Source organism: Ursus americanus, chromosome 13 (genome assembly GCF_024610735.1).
Source record: "Ursus americanus isolate L20-20 chromosome 13, mUrsAme1.1.p, whole genome shotgun sequence".
Lineage (NCBI taxonomy): Eukaryota > Metazoa > Chordata > Mammalia > Carnivora > Ursidae > Ursus > Ursus americanus.
The window spans coordinates 14899614-14914783 of NC_142139.1; positions in this window are offsets into that span (position 1 = coordinate 14899614).

Sequence of the window (15170 nt, forward strand, 5' to 3'; positions counted from 1 at the left end):
TAAGAATAAGAAAGATTTTTGGCTACACATCGTTTGGCTAAACCAAAAGAAAGAAATACCCAAAAGAACTGCCGTTTTTTTTTTCTTTTTTTTTCTTTTTTCCATTTCATGTTTCTGAGAAAGGTGTCAAATCAGGGGACTTTTATCATCTATTTCCTTCTAAGAAGTCTTTTTGTTTTATAGCAGTAAAGTACAATTCTTTGCCATCACAGATTCTCTGTTACTCAATCCTATCAGGCCACCTGCACTACTTCTATATGGAAAGCTGACCTCTGGAAACTGAACCTGGAAAAGTTCCTGAACCAGGAGTCGGGAGACCAAGGTTAGGTCACTAGGGCTGTCACTAAACATGCTTGTTCCTGGATAAGGTGTTTCTCACCATTTCTGAAACGAGCAAAGATTGGACATTATAATGGCTAAGAGCCCCTCCAACACATAGATGCTGTGGACTTGGTCATCCTGGGATTATACATTGCAATATCACTCATGCTGCATGTATCTTAGAGATTCACCAAAATACAACCAAAGGCCAATTCTTACCCTATAGAGAGGATTTTGTTGTCCATATAATAGTCCCTCATTCTGTAGAAAGACAAGCATATGCTTACTCTGGGTCTTTATCCAGCTTTGGTTTGGGAACTATTCTTGGAATGTGGATTTCTACTGAGGAACTTCGCTGAGGTCCCCTAAATGATGAATTCACCTTTCTTAACACGTGTATTGTAAAAAGGATTGGATTAAGCTTTGTGACTTCTGGCAAATTATTTAAACTCTCTGAGCCCCGATATCCTCATCTGTGAAGTAGGACAATACTTCCCATCTTCAAAGGGAAGAACATAAAGATTAAACAAGAGATGGGATATGAAAGCCTTTCCAATTCATCTGCACAAGGACGTTTGCCTACGTTTAGTAACGATCAGGTTGACTAGTCAGTACACCCTAAATAAATACGGGGGAATTTAAATCTTGTTTAATATCTAAAACTCACTGAAAGCCTATAGACAAATTGATTTTTATGGAACATGAATGTTAGTATGTATGTTATTATTCGTGAATGTTGATTTGTTCTGCTGATAATCATGAAAATGTGAGATTAAGGATGTGCCGTTTATTTTAAGAAAATACACTTCAGGTGAATGTATTCTGACCGACATCAAATTTTTAACAACAGAAGCCATATCAGAGACTACACTTTCAAAATATTATTATTGTTATTATTATTATTAAAAGCAAGCAATTGTAAGATAAAAGGGATTAAGAGTACACTTACAGTGATGAGCACTGAGTAATGTATAGAAATGTTGAATCATTATGTTGTACACCTGAATCTAATATAACACTGTTAATTACACTTCAGTTAAAAAATAAAATATAAAAAAATCAAACAATTGCAATAAATCTAAATACCCGTGACCACAAAGAAATAACTTTGAAATTTTAACAGGTGATTATCTCCGGATTATGATTATCTCCAAACATATGTAAAGAGCTATGCTATCTCGAGATGACTCGAACAAAAATAAGTGAAAGACTTTAATTATAATAAAAATTAATTAGTAATGACTGAGTTCAGCTCTGGGATTTTATTTTATTATTTTTTTAAAAGATTTTATTTATTTATTTGACAGAGGGAGACAGCCAGCGAGAGAGGGAACACAAGCAGGGGGAGTGGGAGAGGAAGAAGCAGGCTCCCAGTGGGGGAGCCCGATGTGGGGCTCGATCCCAGACCGCTGGGATCACGCCCTGAGCCGAAGGCAGATGCTTAACAACTGAGCCACCCAGGCGCCCCAGCTCTGGGATTTTAATACATGCTTTCTGTTGGTGATGAGAAGTTGAGCTGAGACTTGACCCCAGACCCCGGAGTTCAGCTACAGTATCTGTGCTTTGGTTTTTACCTATGAAATTGAAGATCCTCTCAGACTAATTACATAGTCTTCACCCTAGTCTCATCTTACTGTTAATGTTTATGTTTTTTGATATTTCTTTCTTGTTTTTAGATGAGCAACAGAACAATCTCTAAATAGAAAGTCATCTTATTTTTTGACACATATTTAGGTAGGATAAAATCTGTTGACATTAAACACCTTAAAGTTGAAAATCTTCCTACTTATTTTTTTCAATTATAATTCAAATTTGGTAGTTTTCATACTGTTCCAATATTTTCTGTTCCTCTCTGCAAGAAAAATTCAAAAGAGAAGCACACACATTTTTCTTTTGTTTAGACTGAACACTTTCTTTGGGTTAACTTAGTATCCTCAGCTGTTTTGCCTTTTGTAATTCAAAACATGTAAGTTATCTTCCCAGAAGACTTTGGAACACCTTCTTCTAGGAAAGAGTTTGTGAAAATTGATGATGTATTCTCTGAAGTTGAAGGAGAAAAAATGAATATGGCGATCTATTGGAGAATATAGTCTTATAACCTGTAAGCGTATAATCTGTTTTAGAGTTACCAAAACATAACCTCTTCTATTTATCAATATTTATTCACATCAAGAGGAAATATTTCACCATATTTGTAATTTAAGGTGTAATTTAAAACTGTTAAAGGGATAATTTACCTTCAAATGTATTGTATGAATTATGTTGCTTAATTTGTTTCTTCTTGCAGAATTTATACAAAAGCATAGAATAATTAACTTTGATTACTTACCATAATCATCTATGAATGGTGTACTAACTGCCCCACTGTGACTATTTCTCTGTCATCCAAGGTTTTTTACTTTCTTAGATCAATCAAAGGATCCATTTGCTGAAACTGTGCTTTGTGGCCACTAGAATAATTTTCACCCATATGTTGTTTTAATTTTGAAACTGTGGGGATATTTAATCTTGGCAGTGTTTTCAAATAAAAGTAATTTTTTACTCATGCTCTGTACAATTTCAGTAGAAAGACATTTTTAATTTTTGCCTCTTTCTTAAAGACTTGAGGACATATGTGTGTAAAGTATGTTTCTTTTATTCTAAGTCCTTCATCCTTCATGAAAACAATATTTGAAAGGTCCAAACTGTCCCAACTCTAAAAGGATGGGAGAACAACTGTGACTCCCAGGTTTTCATCTGAGGGATCCTCATTATCTAATCTGAATGAGGATTACAAAGCTTAGAAAATGATCGTTAAAGCATTAAAGAGCACTTTTTAAGAGTTAACAATTAAAACGAGGCTTGAGCTTTTATCCTCAGCCGGAAGTATTTAGCTGACAGAGAACTTTGTAAGCATCTTTGCCCTCCTTCCCACCCTGACCCCCACTGACCTAATAAAGAGACCTAGCCCCAGTGGAGTCCGATGGTCAGGGGCCAGCGACCTTGACGGAGGAGGCGCAGGGATGCCTGTGTGATGCCTTTGGCGCCTATGTGCTTCAGATTCCTTTCACGGGAGGAATCGAGCTTAATATTCAATTTCCCGTGTTCAAAAACTATGATTGCTTCCTCATTCCTGTTCATTTATCTCATTTAAATTGGGAAATGGTACAGTGGCCACGAATTTCATTGGAAAAGTTGTACTGGAAGCCAATAATATACTAATTAAAACGGAGACTTAGTGGAGAGAGAATAGAAGCAAGCGGACAGGGAGACAGAGAGAGAGAAAGAGAGAGAGAAATGGAGACAGGGAGTGAAAAGGAAAGGGGAAAATAAGAAAATATGTTTCCTCTATTTCCTGGACTTTAAAAACACATTACAATTCTGATTTTTTAAAAATTGCCTCAAAAAACTGAAGAGAGCATATCTGACAATAGTGAGTTCACACTGACCCATCCTACAGATACTTGCTGCTCCCACAGAACGTTAAGGCCTCGTGTAAGCCTTATGCTACCAGGCATAGGCTCATGGATGCTGTGCCGTTTAAAAGAGGGCTCTTGGAGTTTCTGCAACAGGGCATGACCTGTGATTCCTAAGAATGAAGTCCCTTAGCACTTCACAGCAAGAAATGCTGTGGCCGAGCCAGGAATTTAATGCTGCTGGTTGATGAAGCATTGTCCCTATGCTCATAGGTATTTAGACTACCTTTGTCCTCCCCTGACTTTTAAAATGAACTTTCCTTGGATGTCAATTTGACTGCTTACACTTAAAGCATGCCCAAGGAAGTTTATTTTTCTATTTCCTTTGGAACATTTGACTATTGAATAAAACAGTCCAGTGACTTTATATATAGAAATACACTTTTTAAGATCTTGTTATGCCTCCCGTCAACATGATTACGTGGTACCATGAAGAATATGGTGACACACGCTGCCGGACTCCCTGCACTGATTATTCTTTGGTCAAGATTGTTAACCCCCGTAATAGACTAAAAGGACAAAAGCATAGTTAAATTATTCATATAAGTACTTAAATTTGGTTACTCTTTACAGAATTGCTAGAAATAATAAAGTAAACAGGATAACATTCATAGAGTTCAATATGTCATTTCAAAAGCTTGCCTCTGTGATGTGGACAAAGGGGCTAGCTGGTAAAAGCGATGAAAATTTTAAAGAACATCACACATTATTACAGTCCATAAGCTCCATCTTACTTCCCACCTGGAATACATGAAACCATATCCGAATTGCCATCACCAAACTTATCATCAACCACACGTGCCATTTTAACAGGAAAACTTCAGGCATTTAAAAAAGAAATTAAGATACAGCAAACTCTGGTAAGCAAGCGAAATGAAAGTAAAGGCACACGGCGTTCTGTTACTCACCATGTTCTCTACTGAAAGTCCCTCTCAGATCTAGGTAAGCATACTACAGGGTCTAATAGAGATGTGGAGAGGTTGTCTTTATGACTCTTTGAATCAAACAGTAACTAAGTGGTTTAAGTAGAAACATATATTTTGAAAGGTTAATCCACCCATACACAGGGAAACCCCTTTTTTAAGAAAGTCACTCTGCAGCCAAGAGGCTATTAATATTCACCTCTCCGATACAAATACAACCACCAGATAAAAGATTCATAACCTATGTGAAAATACCACAGAGGATTCCCTCTTAGTCTCTATGTTGTAATGGAAACACAAGAAAACAATACACCTCTTCAAGCAATTGGGGGTACTACAGGAAATCAACCTGCCCACTTAATGGAAAAGTTATCTCAGCTTAATAGGATCACAACACATAAACATAAATGTAGAATTAGTATAATTTACTGTAAGGACCACGTAGGTCACACACTCATTTCTAGGAATGTTCCTCTGTTTCATCTTCCTATTTCTTTCCCTGAGAGAGCTAGCACCCAGGTTAACATTTAAATACTCATCCTTCAAAGTAATTTAGAAATAAGCCCACTACCTTAAAAAAAAAAAAGTTGCTGAGTGTTTTTTTTTATGTAGAGGGGAAATTGTATTTATAGCCTCTATATTGCTTCACTGGCACAATGGAATAGGACTTATTGTATTTTTCTCATCATATGAGAAAACAGTCCATGTAATTATCAGCAGTGACAAACCTTTCCAAAACGACAATGAAATTTGTGCCAGTTCAGGAAAGAAATCATGGCTGATGAAGTACCCAATAGCAATCACTGGTGGTTATTTGCACTGTTTGTTGATGCTGACGTGTTCATTCTTCAGGTAGCCATGGTGAGCTGACGTAAACAGCAACCAACACGCTGGCAATGTGCTGGAGAGGCCAGAGTGGGTCGGAGTTTGCCTGTCTGACTCCGGCTCTCATCACAAGGCGCTGCACTTCGGGAAAACAGACCTGACAACATGAGTTAGGGAGGATCCCACCTCTGTGACTCTACTACAAGCATTCCTTGCCAAGTCAACGAATCACAATGGAAGCTTCAACATTACCTTTTTTATGACAAAATGTTATTAAGTATCCATCCTGGGTGGTGAAGTCATGAACGTTCATTATATTTTTCTTTATGCCCTTCTGTACTTTCAATGTTCAAAAAAAAAAAAATAGTCCATAATGCCATGTAGCTTGCATGGACACTCAACCTAAAATAAATAAATAAATAAATAAATAAATAAAAATCTAAACAAAACTGGGGCGCCTAGGTGGCACAGCGGTTAAGCATCTGCCTTCGGCTCAGGGCGTGGTCCCAGCGTTCTGGGATCGAGCCCCACATCAGGCTCCTCTGCTATGAGCCTGCTTCTTCCTCTCCCACTCCCCCTGCTTGTGTTCCCTCTCTCGCTGGCTCTCTATCTCTGTCAAATAAATAAATAAAATCTTAAAAAAAAAATCTAAACAAAACTAGGAAGTAAACCATCTGTCCTTAATCTGAGTTATTAAACATTTGATATGAAAGTATCATTGTTGCAAAGTCTCCTAAAGTCTTTTGAACATTTCTTTTAAAAAGTATTTTTAAATAACACAAATTGACATTTACCCTGTTAGTTTCTTTCCATGTGAGGAAAAGAAGTACTTAATGTTTCACAAGACTCTGCCATTTTAGTGTGATATCAAAAGAGCAAGGAGACGTACCAGCAAACAGCAATAAGGTGATAAAGTCATTCTTACAGACTGGAATCTCCAGATCTAATTAAGCGCTTCCTTTCCTGCAATTTCTTTTACAATCACAGAGTGCTATACAAACGCGCAATGTCATTACTGTCATGAAAACTTTCAAGGATTCCCAAAGTGCATCCAGTCTTGCCTCAAGCCACTTACCTCTTCATTTGACGACCACAAAAATGAAAGAATATAGAGGAAGCATAGAAGTTTGTTTCAGAGTCTGCTGAAGGTTATGCATGAAGGTTATTTCCATTAAAAACTATGGGATGGACAGCGGGGAGGGTGATGCTAGTCAACGGAAAATGAAGTAAGATATGATTTTCATTTACCTCATGAAATGGTGGAGAAGAGAGAGTCCATAAAACTCAAAGACAGCTCTTGTTACCGCCACCTCCCACCACTGGAACTGTAAAAGGGAAGCCGGACTCTATGGAACACCACCATGAAATAAAGGTCTTCCTGGTCCATAAAGCACCGCATTGCTTCCAGGGCGCATGTAAGCCACTCAACATCAACTGGAGGGGAAAGCTGCTTTTTGCCAATGAAATTATTTTTACTGTTCACAAAAGAGCATTTTGTTTAGTGATTTACCTTGAGGGAAAAACAAGGAAATGAGTCGAAAAATATTTTAATAAAACTTGAAGACTAGTGTCTGAAGTGATTGATCCAAAATTAATTTCACATGGCTGGCAGGTACAAGTGTCTGAGGGGAAAGGCGAAAGAAGGAGAAAATGAGACTAGCGAAGTAAGACAAGGCCATTGAGAGTTGAGTTTGGAAAAAAGAAAGTCATACTCGGTGTTTCTCCTTTTATCCAGAAGTAATATCAAGAGTATTTAAGAGTCTAAGGGACAGAGGTTTCCAAGCTTTGGGCTTGGGAAAGGGCAAATCCAATCTGCCGTGAAGGATGAGTCGAATGTGTCACCTAGTAAGAAGGCTCCCCAGGACCTCAGCTGCACCTCATGGGCCGGCCGCAGGCGTCTGAGGGAAGACCAGCAAAGTGCTTCCATGTGCTTGCTTTCTGGTACCATGCCAGACCTGCCCCCTCCCTCTCTGCTACCAACTCCATATCCCAACACCCCAGATTCCACATCATGGGTGTCTTCATTGAATGAAGATGATAATGTAAATACTAAATTGAGGAATTTACTTTCAAAGCTTGTGAGAAATATGATAAAGCCAACCTGGTAATGTTAGTCCCAGTAAAGTAGAGTTTCTTTGGGACTTGTTCAAACTGGATTCTGTCCGTTCAGAGGGAGCTTTCTGCGGATTAGGGACATTTGATGGCCCTCCAGAGTCCTTCAAGAGGGAGGCCGCGGCCTCTTGCCAAACTTTGGTCCTTATTATTTCCACGAGTCAAAGCAGAGTGTGTGTTTTTATTATAACTTAAGGACATCACCTGTAGTATTACTTAAAGGACAGAGATGGTTGTGCCAGGAGCTTCAGCTGGGTGGATATCAAACTAGAAGAGGAGTATGGCTTGTGCTTTACTGTCTCCTATCCCAGTTTATTGGTAATAAAACTTAGTGTTTAATTTGGGCTTTCTACTTCATAAAAAAAAATGGTATTTTTTTCTCCCAGATTCAAATTGTCGTAACAAACAGGGGTATAGCTGACTTTGCTATTTTATGAAGTCTCATCTGGATGAAAATTGACATACAGAACAGCCAATTTGTCATCATTTTGCAAAACTGAATACCCAGTCATAAAACTCTGGAAACAGTTATACTCATGATATAATGGTTAAATTTGATTTTTTTCTCCATTATTATTATTTTTTCCAATAGAACTGTTGCCTTAAGGACTTGAGTAATTCTATACATTTTTGCTGAGTTCTCCCTATTACTCTGTGTGTGTGTATGCTTTTTTAAAATTTCAGTTATGGATAACAAAGAGCTAAACAACGTATGATTTAAACCATTAAATTATCACAGTTCTGCTTTTTCCTAAGGACTGGAACCAACTTTTCTCTGAAAAATTCTGCCAAAAAGAGGATCTATCAGGCAAACAATTGTGAGGGAGAAGGGGCATAAATCTCCTTTCTAAAGAGGATGAAAGGATGGATGAGAATCACGGATGTAGATAAATCAGAAATGCAGCTGCTTGGGACCAAAGTCCAGTTATCACTGTACGCCAGGCCCGAAGACGTGGTGATCTTTAAAAGACAACCCCAGGTGTTGACAAGTAGAGACGCCCCAGGAGAACTCTGACACTCAACCCCTCTGACTTTTACCCTCACAACAACTGCATCCCTTCCTGTTTTCAATTCACACGAATCTATTTTCTCATCCAAATTCAGGAACCATACCTGTTTTCAACATTAAATTTGCTTTTGATCATTTCTATCTTACAGGAATTACCACCCAAAGAGCTCTAACTTAGAAGTCAGGCATTCTGGATCAAATTCTATAAGATCGACATTGAATAATTTACACATTCCCCATCTGTGTAAAAACTGAGTTTGGGTACTGCAAGCCCTACACATCCTATCTGAAGGGACATTTTTCTTCTAGCAGTTTCTTGTTTTTAATTGATAATCTAAAACGGAGAAATAACTTTTGATCCTAAGCTGTGATTTCCACCTTCTCCGACCCTTCTTTACAGCCAAGTGTCTTCATGCGATCTTTAGATCTTAACCGCACATGTACAGCATTCGGGGCTTTGTACACTTGGGAATAGACAGGAACTTTAAAACTGTAAACACAGTTACTAAAATGATTAGCTTTATGGTTATTTTAAGGAAAAGTCATTTACTAGGCTGAAGTTTGGGAGCGGGCCTCGCAGTTTTATCCCAAAGGACTCAGAGGATTACATAACAAATGTAAAACTTTACCTCCAGCACTTTGAAATTCACAAAATAATTTTAAAGCTTGTATTGGACATGATTTTATACACCAAGGAGAAAAATGCTGAGATCCGTCCACAGAAGTTTAATTTAAACCGATTCATTATTCTCCAGTGACATGCATTCTAACAGCATTACTACAAATCAGATTCATTTAACTCCTGAAGGCTTCTATACCCTTACCTTTTATACCTTTACCAAAATGAGATTTGGACAAGATGATGCCTAAAAACCCCATCCCAGGTCAGAGAGTCTACAATTTGGTATCACCCCAAGAGCAAACAGCACATTTCCACTTTGATTGGTTTTATGGTTTTTAAGGTCCCTTGTATAGTTGCAGAGAAAAAATGTCAAAAATACAATCCTCCCATTGTCTACAAGTGTGTCTACTCTGAGTCAATTCTGCTCATGGAAGTATATTAACTCATTCAACTCTTAAACCAAAACATTAAGGACCTAGAAGAATTGGACTCTCAGCACAACTAAAAAGTATATACTCGAATGCCTAACTTACTGCTAAGAAGTAAGTAGGTCTTAGGAAAAACTGATCTCTTCATGTCCTTCACTGCCCTGTAAAAATGTTTGATAGTGCGGGGAAGTACTTCACTCTTAAGAAAATTGTGTCTATTTTACAAAATGCTGGGGTTCCAGAAAGTCAAGCATATCCAAGGACTAAAAGTAATAAATACTTTTCCTTTAACTTTTTAATTATAAATGTCAAACATGGGAATTATGCCAAGTTTAAGGGTATAAACTATATCACATAGAAAGAGAAAAAAATGGGAGACATAATTCCTGATATTAGGCTGTGATTTCCTAAGAAAACATCATTTTCAGGTAATTTGCTGCATATCCTTCCTGTTTTTTCTTTTCTATACACATAATAATCGGTATCATTATTAAGTGTGATATTTTGTTACAAAATGAAACTAACAAGTATTACTATTGGCAATAATATTTCTGACTGGTGACACTAAGAACCCTTCTTATCATTTAATAAATTATAGTCTGTTCCTTATCTACTAAAATTGAGGAAAAAATAAAAAATAATGTCATAAATTCAAGAGGTTTTCATGGTCATTCTCTCTGGTTTTTAAAATTGTGAATAAATGATCCATGTAATATAAAGAATAAACACATATGGACAGAGCCCATTGCTGAAATTAAGCCAAGTTCGTTATAAAAATTAGCTTGGATAAACTTTAATAACTTACATTATCATTGTTGTGTTGCATGGTTTAGCTATAAATGGAAGCAATTCACATGTATGAGTTTGAAGATGATTGGGAATAATGACTAGCAATAATTTCTGATCATCTATTATATATCAGATGTTTTACAAACATTATCTCCTGGCTACTTATTATTTATTTATTTATCCATTCCTTTATTTGTTTTTGCAGTGCCTTTATTTTTGCCCAATTTTTATTTTATTTTATTTTATTTATTTTTAAAGATTTTATTTATTTATTTGACAGAGAGAGAGACAGCCAGCGAGAGAGGGAACACAAGCAGAGGGAGTGGGAGAGGAAGAAGCAGGCTCCCAGCGCAGCAGGGAGCCTGATGTGAGGCTTGATCCCAGGACCCTGGGATCACGTCCTGAGCCGAAGACAGACGCTTAAGCACTGAGCCACCCAGGTGCCCCTATTTATTTATTTTTAAGTAACATATAATGTATTATTTATTTCAGGGGTACAAGTACACAACACCCAGTGCTCACCACAAAACATACTTTCCCCAATGTCTCCTGGCTACTTAAGTGATGTCTTTGGACCAGCAAGAAACTTGTTAGACAGGCAGAATCTCAGACCCCACCCCAGACTTATTGAATCAAAATCTGCATTTTAATAAGATCTTCAGGTGTGAGAGGGAATCTCATTAATAAATATTGAAGTTTGAGAAGCATTGAATTATATCATGTATTCTTTATAGTGACTAGTAAACAAGGTATCACTAGTTCCCTATTACCCACAAGGAAAATGAAACTCAAAAATGCAGAAGTGATATTCAAAATATTTGACAACTGGGTCAACACAGGCATCAGCCAATGAGAGGGGAGACCTGAAAAAGAATAGGTGGAAACATCCAACATCAGCCCTGACAAGCAAGAACCAAAGTACCATCAAAGCTATCTTATCTCAGCCAGTAATTAGCATAACAAGGATTCAGACCCTAGATTGTGTGTCTCAGAAGCACATACTTTTCTCACTATCCCACACAGATTGCATGATTGTTTCACAAATCAACCAAGAATTTCTAAGGTCAGCTGGGGTAAGAGGTAGATCCAATACTAGACTTAAAAGATTTCACCATTTCCAAGTTCCCTCTGCCCATTCACTTCAATCTCTTCTGTCCTATCACTCTGCTTGAATATATTCATGTGAGCCAAAATGGTGTGGTGTCTCAGTCAAAGAAACAAAGTCCAGTTCCCTTGAGGATGGATAGAATATGACATTTACCTGCAAAAACCTCTTGCGATATTGTGATTGATTAATTGATTGATTTTATTTTTTTTAAGATTTTACTCATTTATTTGAGAGAGAGAGAGAGAGAGAGGGAGCACAAGTAGTGGGAGCAGCAGGCAGAGGGGGAAGGAGAAGCAGGCTCCTTGCTGAGCAGGGAGCCTGATGAGGGCCTTGATCCCACATGACCTGAACCAAAGGCAGATGCTTAACCAACTGAGCCACTCAGGCACCCGATATTATGATTTACAATAAGAAAAATATATTTGGACTTTATCCTCTTTTCTGGCCTAGGGCTCTGTAAACCCTTGGAATTTCTTAAGTGATGAGAGCTATAAAACTACCTTTTGTTATGTTAACGAGTAACTTTTGGACTGTACCTAAGGTTGCCAGGAGAACCAGCTATGAGGTTGGAATTTTTCTTTCTATCCTTGACCTCTAGAGAGGGAAGTGGGCCAGGCTGGAGGTTGAATCAATCAACAATGGCCAATGACTTAATCAATTATGCCTCTGTAATGAAGCCTCCATTAAAAACCCATTAAAACTCCATTAAACTCCATTAAAAAGGATGGGGTTTGGAAAGCTGTGCTGGTAAATGCATGGTGATTTGGGGAAAGTGGCATGTTGTGAGAGGTCATGGAAGCTCCACAGCGTTTCCCCATACCGTGCGCTATGCGGCGTTTCTTCCATCTGGCTGTTCCTGAGTTGGATCCTTTTATAATAAACCAACAATCTAGTAAAACGTTCCCCTGAGTTCTGTAAACTACTCTAGCAAATTAACCAAAGTTGAGGTGGTGGGAACGTCCATCTATAGCATGTCAATCAGAAAGGCAGGTAAAAGCCTGGACTTGTGACTGATGTCTGAAGCCCAAGGAGGGAGCTGTTGGAACTCCCGATCTACAGCCACCCTGTCAGAAGCACATGTGCCAATCTAGATTCGCAGCTGGCCTCTGAAGTTGGAGGTGGGCGGTCTTGTGAGACTGAGCCCTTAACCTGTGGGATCTGACACTATCTCTGGGTAGATAGTGTCAGATACGAGTTGAATTGTGGGACACACAGCTGGTGTCACAGAGAATTACTTGTTGTAGGGGAAAACCTCCACACATTTGGTGACCAGATGTGCCAGGAGTGGAGGGTCCTGTGTGAGTGTGAAGTAATATAAAAGTAAAGGAGACACAACAAGAGAAAGCCTCACAGGTGGACGAACAGGGTGTTTTCGAATACACCTTCCGAAAATGTAATGACCTTGTCTCTGTGACTGCTCTTCTCACAATACATGGTTATGGAACGTTTCTTGGTGACGCCCTTGTAAAATCTGTGTCACCCTCTGTAATGTGGAAGTCCGTTTTCATTTTGATCCCACAGTCTTTTTACTCACAGCCTAGCAAGAGCCCATATCTCCCTCTTCTCTAGTCAAAGTCCCTGCACCCAGGGGCCTCTGCAAGCCTCAGCCAGGAGTGTCGGTGTGATCCCGTCTTTCATCCTAAAGGTTGTGACCACAGGTAATGTGAAAAGGAGGATTCATTTCTCTTGAAAACATCTCATGGTTACAACTGTGACTACATGTTTCTTCTCAACACAGCCAAAGCAATGTCCAAACCTCAATGTTAGAAGAATTTAGGTGGTAATCTCTTTTTTTAAATTTTAAATTGTTAGTGGATGTATAATACATGGAAATAGTGCATGTATCATAAATACATAGCTTTATGAATTTTCAAAAACTGAATATACCTGTATAAACAACACCCATTCCAAGAAACAGAACATTACCAAGGAGGTAGCCTTTAAATTGCCTATCCATGGCAGGATTTATGAATTGCCAGGGGTAAGTATCTCTCCAGTTTGCAACCTATCTCATCCTAATGAAGTCAAATTAGTTGATGTAGCCTATAAACAGAGGTTCAGGTTGACAGACAAGTGTGGAGTTTGAAAGTAAATTGTGGGTGGGATGTTTGCTGATTATAATTGGAGAACCTGATTATTTCCGCCATTAGGTTCTTGTTTGTTGGGTCTGATTTCAGAAGCTATGGCATTATTGTTAGCTCTCAATGTCCATTGCATTTTCTAGAATTGGATCTCTCTGCTTTGTCCTGCTCCTGAAGGACCTCTGGAGACTCATCTTTTCCTACTTCATCTCAGTGTGGGAATTATCAAAATGGTTCAGATTTCCTTGGCTATAAATATATTCCACTTGGACCTGACCTGTTTCTCCTTTGTCAAGCATCTTCCTGTCACTTCTCCCAATTGATCTGTGTGGTTGCCTTCCAATTGGGATGGGAAGCCATGGGAATTCTCCTAGTCACTGTCTATTCTGGACTTGTTCTTGGGTGGCAAGGTAATTCTCCATGGTTTGTCTGTCTCTGAGGTCATGAACCACCTCAGAAATCTCTCCTTTGGCTGTTGAATTTTGTCAGGTTCTGAGGCTTCCATCCTGTCTTGTGTCACTGGTAACAAGACTCAGAGTCTTTTCCTTAGGATCTTAGAGGAGTGCTCTCTATGGATTTCTTCAGCTTAGGGTAGAAATTCCTTATGCTCACAGTTCAAACCTGTTTGGATTACAAGTCACACAGTAATAGCAACCTCCATAAGCAGTCTGTTCTCTCTTAGTAAAGCAGAACAATAAGCCCGCAATAACCAAAGCAAGAAGGACACCAACCTAAATACTTGTCATTTCTCAAGAAATATAGTGCTTCATTAATGTTGGGAGAAAAGTGAGATACTGAGTTTGGCTAAGTTATTGAAGCAACACAATATTTTGTAAATTTGATCCTGTACCTGAAACAGCCAGTTTTGAACCACACGTTCCCGTCCAGAATGCAATTCCCATTTCAGTGATATCTCATTAATGTTCTATTGGTAACAGAGTTCTGAAAAGGGGGAACAGAAATGAACAGGCCTCTTGAGGCCTAGGCTCAGAAATGACTTTGCTTCCTGTATATTATATAGGCCAAAGTAAGCTATAAGGCCAGCCCAGATTTCAGGAATAGAGAAATAGACTCTATTCTTTTGATGGGAGAAGCAATGTGACTTTTCAGTTTTTCTCATCAAGAGGAGAGACATGTGTCCCAGGTGCTCCCTCTCCCTCCACCTAGCTTAATGATCAGCCAACCCTCCAACGCATGAGCTGCTGGCTGCAAACACACATGTGAGTCCCACGGTGACCAAAACTGCCTCGCTGAGCCCAACCCAAACTGACAATCCATGGAATTGTGAGCTAAATCATTGCTTGTTTTATAACATCACTAAGTTTCAGAGCGATTTGCTACACAGCAAAAACTGATAGACTGTCCTGTCAAATACTTAAAAATGTACAATAACTATTAAACATCATATTGTAATTCTGGCTTTATTTTTGTCTTCTGAAAAGCATTCAAGGGTACCCAGTGCACAGCCCACAGCCTCACTTCTGAGAAAAATAAACA